This window comes from Gossypium hirsutum, chromosome A08 (genome assembly GCF_007990345.1).
Source record: "Gossypium hirsutum isolate 1008001.06 chromosome A08, Gossypium_hirsutum_v2.1, whole genome shotgun sequence".
Taxonomy (NCBI): Eukaryota; Viridiplantae; Streptophyta; class Magnoliopsida; order Malvales; family Malvaceae; genus Gossypium; species Gossypium hirsutum.
Genome location: NC_053431.1, coordinates 28662996 through 28670746, shown reverse-complemented (window position 1 = coordinate 28670746; position 7751 = coordinate 28662996). Strand labels below are relative to the sequence as shown.

The following is a 7751-nucleotide window of genomic DNA, read 5'->3' as shown; positions in this document are numbered from 1 at the left end:
TTCTACACACATTTTTAAATCTTTTTACAAATAAGTCCTTTTGACATTTTCATCAAAAATCACCTAGTAAAAGTTGTTTATCTAACATTAAACTAGCATAATCTACCATTAGGCATCAAAATGAACAAATATGTAACATGATTCAAACCCTAGACCTCAATCATAGCTCAAATTAATAGTATAAATAGCTAGATCGGATGATAACAACTTCAAAAATGTAAAGAGCATTAAAAACGAGGCTAGGATTTACTTACAATCAAACTTGGAAGTTGAAAAAACCCTAGCTATGGTGACCTTCTAATTTTTGGCATATGGAGAAGAAGATGGAGAAAAATTTTGGCTTTATTTTCCCTTTTTATTCATTTATTTACCAATTGACTAAAATGCCCTTAATGTAAAACTTTGAAATTTCATCTATTCATGCCCATTTTTGTCCACTAACTTATCCAATGGTCTAATACCAACTAAGGACCTATAATTTAAAATCTCATAGCAATTGGACACCTTTAACAAGTAGAACTCAACTTTTGCACTTTTTACAATTTAGTACTTTTTTACTAAATTCAGTGCCCAAACGTCAAAATTTTTGAATGGAATTTTCATGAAATCAGTCCATAAAACTGTAGACCATGAAAATATAATAAAAAATTTTTTTTACGTTAGATTCGTGGTCCCAAAACCACTGTTCTGACTAGCCCTAAACTCAGGTTGTTACATGAATGATAATTTGAATGGTTAGGATGCTAATCCTCATATTCGTGGGGTGATAGATGACTAGGACAGACCAATCCAAGAGCATGTTGTGCCAATTTTTGATGTCCTTAATCCAGGGATAGTCGACCATAAATATAGGCTCAGCAATTCGAGCTGAAACCAATAATGTTTCAGATGTTACAAATAGTAGGACTATTTGGTGGACTACCTACTAAAGATCCAAGACTGCTTTTAGGACTTTTTCTAGAGTTTTGTGGCTCGTTTAGACAAAAGGTTTTTCCTAAAGATGCTTTGTGACTCATATTCTTTAAGAGATTGTGCGAGAGCATGGCTGAATGCTTTGCTCTCGGAAATAGTGGCATCATGGAAGGATCTTTTCAAGAGGTTTTTTCGACGTATAATCCCCTAAATATGAATGCCAGGCTTAGAAATGGCATCACATAATTTCGACAATTGGAGGATGAAACACTATATAAAGCTTGGGAACAGTTTAAAGATTTAATTCAGAAATGTCTGATGAATAGGTTTCAACACTGGACTTAGATTGAGATATTTTATAATGGGTTGAATGCATATATGAGGATGGTAGTTAATGCTTTCAGCCAATGGTACTTTGTTGGATAAATATTATAATGAAGCACATAAAATTTTGGAAAAGATTGCCAATAATGATTATCAATATCCTAGCACAAGAGTTGGGACGAGCAAGAGAGCTATGGGTACTATGGAGCTGGACGCAATCACTTCGTTGACAGGCCATATGTCTTCTTTGGCTAATATGATTAAAACAATAAAAAGGCATACTGTAGTCTAGGAGATAAAATCAGCCAAGTTATCATGTGTTTATTATGGTGAAGACCATGTGGTTGATAAATTCCCATCAAATCTAGCATCTGTGTGCTACATGGGTAATTTCAACGAGAACAATAACCCCTATAACAGTTCGGTTTAGACCCTAGTTGGAATAGTGGTTTTGGGACCACAAATCTGAGTTAAAAAATATTTTAATGTTATTTTCTGTGCTTAATATATGTGAATTAGTATGTGTGAAAGTTTCGTATGAAAAATTAATCGTTTATGTACTTAATTTGATAAAAAGGACCTAATTGCATAAAATGTAAAAGTGGCTTGCTAATTTTTAAAGTGCCTATTTGCTATATCTTTTTAAATGAAAGGTTCTTATCTTGTTATTTAACCATTGAAAGAATGAGTGGTCATAACTGGCCTTAATGAATATGAATTATATGTTTAACTATTAAGGTTAAAAATGGTATTTGATTACAAAATGAATTATAATTAAAACAAAAGTCATATTTTTGTTCATTTTTATATATGGTTGTCGAAAATACTAAGTAAAAGAATAAGAAAAAGAGTTTAGGTTTCAGCTAAGGTTTTTCTTGATTGAGGTATGTGTTTTGATCCGTTTTCGATAATTTCTACGTTTTTTTTATCGTTGCTTTGTATACTATCAAGCCCATGTCTCAATTTTTGATTGTTTTGATGATTTTGAGTTATTTCATTGATGAAACTATGAGCTTTATGAAGTTTGATGTTAGTAAATTGAAGATATGTGTTAGATTACTTAGTTTTGTCTTTGAATTTTTGATGAATTTGAGTAATTTGGACTAAATTGTAAAAAGGAGATTTTGAGGGACTAAAATGTGAAAAATGAAACATATGGCCTTCTATGAACACTATGAGAATTCGGCTAGGTATGTGTGCAAAGAAATTTTGTGTATTTTGCAATTTTGTGAATTAAGGACTAAATTGTCAAAATATGAAAAATACGAGGGCTAATTTGTAAAATGCCGTAAATGTGTGTTTGTTTATTGATTTGAATGATTTGATGAATAAAAGAGTTAAATTTGAATTTATATAGATCAAAAACAAAAAAAAATATAATTAGATCGGGAAAAGTCGAAAGTCGTCAAGTAGTCAATTATGTTCATTCGAAGTCGTACGAGGTAAGTCAATATACAAATAAATGTGTTTGAGATGGTTTATTTATCTTTATATGCTATAGAATAATGATGAATGGTTATGTGTATTGATTATGAGATATCCGACAAAGTATCGACAAGTTCCGACGTCTGTAAAGCCCCGTATGAACCTTAGGAATAGTTAGGATACATATGTCATGACATAGGATCCGATATGTGTTATCGTGTAAGACCACGTCTGGGACGTTGGAATCGACTTATGATTTACATGTAAGACCACGTCTGGGATGTTGGCATCGACTTATGATTTACGTGTAAGACCACGTCTGAGACGTTGGCGTCGTATTTGATTTCATGTAAGACCTTGGCATCGATATTTGATTACATGTAAGACCACGTCTGGGACATAGGCATTGTACAAGCTTTTCCAGTTATTTGCATATTGTTATGATTCCAAACGATTCAACGGGAATTCCGAGTAAATGAATTATTATGTGGACATGTATCCGATTCAGGTACGTTTGAATTGAGTATCATATTTGATGATGAAAGGTAAGTATATGTATTTTAGTGAACAAATGTTGATATGTGATGAAAGCATGAGAAAATATGTTATATGTGTTAAAGAATTTGGAATATGTGAAATGTATATGGACATTGAGGTTTGAGATAGTAATTGGCAATGGATTATATGTAATTTGATGATGCTTTCATGCTTTGAATGTTAAGTTTATTTTTATATGGCTTACTAAGCTTCTGAAAGCTTACTTTGTGTGTGTTTGCATTGTTTTATAGATATCAAAGCTACTGGGAGCTCGGGGATAATCAAGGATCATCACCACACTATCGAACTCTATTTTGTTACCTTTTGAAAATGTATATATTGAAGTATGGCATGTATAGGCTAGAGGATTTTGGTTATGTTTTGTAATGTATATATATCTAGCCATGTGATTTTGCTTGATCATGGTTGTGTATATGAATGAGTTCTTGGTATGAAATATGTGATGCAATATGATTAATATGATGTGTTTTGAATGGCTATAAAAATTGGTCATTTTGGTAAGTAATGGTATATGTTTATTTGAGAAAGTGGTAAGTTTTGGTCATGAGATTGAATGATGTAATTTGAAGTACTGAAACATATGCTTTGGTATGATTTTGGCTTAGATTTGGTATGATTTGGTTAGTGAATTGAGTGATAATGTAATAGCATGAATGATGTATGTATTGGTATTGAAATTGGATGAAATTTTATTGCAAATGTGCTTGGTTTGATGCTTGTAGGATTGACCCAAATTAGGTGGCAAATTGGCTTTTCAAATGGCCTAATTTTTGTCCACATGGGCAGAGATACAGGCGTGTGTCTCAGCCGTGTGCAACACACGGTCATGTTGCACGGTCGTGTGTCCCTTGTGGTACCCTACGATTTTAGGTCAGCCTTGAACACGGCCAAGGTACACGGGCATGTGGTTGGCCGTGTGACCCAAATCAATTTCGACCATGGGAAAGGCATTCGGGCATGTCTTATGGCCGTGTGATTAAGTCAGTATGTATGCCCTGATTTGAGATGGTCTAGACACATAGGCGTGTCTAATGCCATGTGAGGCACACGGCTTGTTCTCACGGGCGTGTGACCTCTGTAACTTTAAAAAATGTTTAATTTTTGAAAAATTTTGTATGTGTTCAGTTTGGTCCCGATCCTTTTCTAAAACATGTTTAAGGTCTCAATGACCTATGAAAGGAACTTTTTATTGATATTTGACCTTTGATGCTATGATTTTTTTTAAAATGAATGCTAAATGTTCTAATATGTCTGGTAACGCCTTTAACCCTAGCCCAGCGATAGGTACGGGTTAGGGGTGTTACAACCCCTATTCCAACACATATAATCCTAGATGGAAGCAGCATCCAAACTTTAGTTGGAATAATCAAGGTACAAGGAATTTTAGGAATAGGACAAGATAGAATGCCATTAATGCGCCACCTAGTTATAATCAACCTATGCCGAGGCAAAATGTCCAGTAAGGTCAGGCATTAGTTTCTTCACCATCATCTATTGAAGCTTTGTTGAAAGAATACATAACCAAGAATGATGTTGTAATACAGAGTCAGGCTGCATCTCTCTGAGCTCTTGAGAATCAAGTGGGAAAAATAGCAAATGCTTTAAATTCAAGACTACAGTGGGCATTATCGAGTGATACCGAGAATTTAAGAACACAAGGGAAGGAGTAGTGCAAGGCCATCACTCTTAAAAGCGAAACTCAGCTGAATGATGTTGCTCAAGATGCCATGGAAAGAGAGGATAACTCGAATAACAACCATGTGAAGACCTTAGTGTCATCTGAAACACAAACTGAACCTAAAAAGGGTAAGCAACAAAATGCTGTGGTAGAATCGAATAATGTTGTCAACAGGAATGCCACAGCAACACAATGTTAGCAACCTGAAGGGAAACCACCTTTACCTTTTCTTCAATGATTTCATAAATCCAAGCAAGATATTCAGTTTAAAATATTTTTGGAGGTTTTGAACCAACTCTATTTCAACGTACCATTGGTTGAAGCTTTGGATAAAATGCCCAACTACGTGAAATTTTTGAAAGATATATTGTCAAAGAAGTGAAGATTGGGAGAATTTGAGACTGTCGCTCTTACTGAAGGTTGTACAACAATATTGAGGAATAAATTACGTCCAAAGTTCAAGGACCAGGGGAGTTTCACTATCCCATGTTTTATTGGAAATCATTATGTTGGTAAGGCGTTATGTGATCTAGGAGTGAGTATAAATCTAAAACCTATGTCTATTTTTAAGAAGCTAGGAATTGGAAAAGTAAAACCTACTATGATTACTTTGTAACTGGTTGATCAATCCTACAAGCATTTGGAAGGTAAAATTGAAGATGTACTGGTAAGAGTAGATAAATTTATCTTTCCTGCGGATTTCCTTATTTTAGAGTGTGAAGTTGACCAAGATGTGTCAATTATTCTGGGAAGACCTTTTCTTGCTACAGGTAGGACTTTAATTGATGTACAGAAAAGTGAGCTGATGATCGACTAGTTAATGTCACAGTAATAATGTGCAAGCGTGCACTATCGATACAAGTATAGTACACAAATGTGAGTCTATCAGATATCGATCCCACAAGGATGGTAGTCTTTTGTCTATGAATGCCGGTGCAACAAATAGATGGAAACGAGATAAATTGTGAAAATAGTTGTCGGTTCAATAACTTGAAAGAAATAAAATAAAATATGATAATGATAAACTGGGATCCCCAACATGAATCTTCAGCAGAATACTAAGTGCTCACAAGGTATAAAACGATAAGTGATTGTCAAAGCAATAAAGTTCAATGTATATATTACTCAGTGTCACTCTTCTATTTAATCTGAGACTTAATCATGCATATTAACCTCACTTTCCGATGATGGCACTACGGTACTGTTAAGAACAAGTGGAATAAATTCCTCTAATCCTCACTCAACTTCCGTTGTAATGCTTCTTGGTTCAAACTGTCACTACACTTTCCAGTGTCAGTAACTGCAATAACACTTCCATGTTAAAAAATTCAAACCCCAAGATTAAACAATAAAAGCAAGATTGAATAAGACAACATTTAATCAATAATTCATGTGTACTTCCATACAAACAAAAAATTGAAAATAATCACTAGCATTCATAAAGAAATAAGAAAGAATCGAGTGGAGAATACTATTCCTAGACAACTGACTGAATCTCTCTATTCCCTCTTGTCTTGCACTTAGGTCTTCTTGTTAGAAGCTAGTCTGCATCTGGTTTTCATGTGGCTCACCAGTGACAGGCTTAAGATGCCATGGCCGCAAGCTTCAAAATCGGATGATGAAGATAATGATCCAAAAAGAAGAAAAAAAATCCCTTTTTCTCTCTCACGTCCACATCATATGTCCTCCTCCAATAGTACAAATGTCATTTCCTCAAAATTATTCTGTCCTTGTACGTACAGGTTGGTTATACCAGACTGGACAGCTCACACAATTTTAATTCTTATCCAGATAGCTGTTGGTGTAGCGACAATTTTGGATGCAATCTAGAATTCACTTATGCAGTGATACTAATGCGAAAAGATAGCAAAATTAAGGATAACATAGGCTAGGATTCACTTAGTTATAAAATGCAATTTACTAAACAGAAAATGCTAAAATGTACGCTAAGGATAACTAAATGGGAAAATTTTAACCTATAAGTAAGGGGAAAACCTATGTTCTTTCTAGTGCTATCAGACCCCCAAACTTGAGTTTTAACCTGTTGTCAAGTAAAACAGAAACTAGCAAGGCTACAAAAATTTTACTAAGGCAAATAATTGTTCTAGCAACTTGAACCCTCTAAATTCTCAATGGATGAATCACATTCAGATGAAATAATATTGCATCACTAATTCATAAGCTTGAACGAATAAGTTTGCAACTTCAGGAATGCTAACATCATGCTTCAAACCCTAAGTTCTATTTACAATTAGAGGATTTGGCATCAGAAGTCATTGCAAACTTTTCAGAAAGTACTGTGCTTTGGTCATTGAACTCCTCCTTAATTAGATCATCTAGCACATCAACAGTATGACATACTTCTTTGTCCTTGCATTGAATAGATTCAAAAACATTGAAGGTGACTTGCTCATCATTAAGTTGCATGGTTAGTTCACCTTTGTAAACATCAATAAGAGTTTGACCAGTGGCTAGAAAGGGTTGTCCCATTATTATGGGAACCTCCTTGTCTGATTGCAGTCATGTATGAAAAAATCAACCGAAAAACAAATTTATCCACACAAACTACGATGTATTTTATTTGCCCTTTAGGTTGGGCCAAGGATAGATTAGCTAGTTGTAATGTCACTGCAATAGATTTCATGTGACCAATTCCCAACTTTCTGAAAGTAGATAGTGGCATTAGGTTAATGCTAGCTCCCAAGTCGTATAAAGCCTTACCCAAATAATGATTGCCAATTAAACATGGGATGGTAAAGCTCCCAGGATCTTTCAATTTAGGGGGCAACTTATTTGTCAAAACAACACTACAGCCTTCTGTAAGTGCAATAGTTTCAATATTGGTGAGCTTCTT

The 7751-nt window shown here is 34.5% G+C and overlaps 1 non-coding gene across 1 annotated transcript; it reads right to left on the bottom strand.

Moving 5' to 3' along the window:
* Positions 1-1134: 1134 nt before the first annotated feature.
* LOC121205293 (small nucleolar RNA R71) lies at positions 1135-1241 on the bottom strand. The gene has a single exon (XR_005900377.1). It is a non-coding gene; the product is annotated as a small nucleolar RNA R71 (small nucleolar RNA).
* Positions 1242-7751: the final 6510 nt, after the last annotated feature.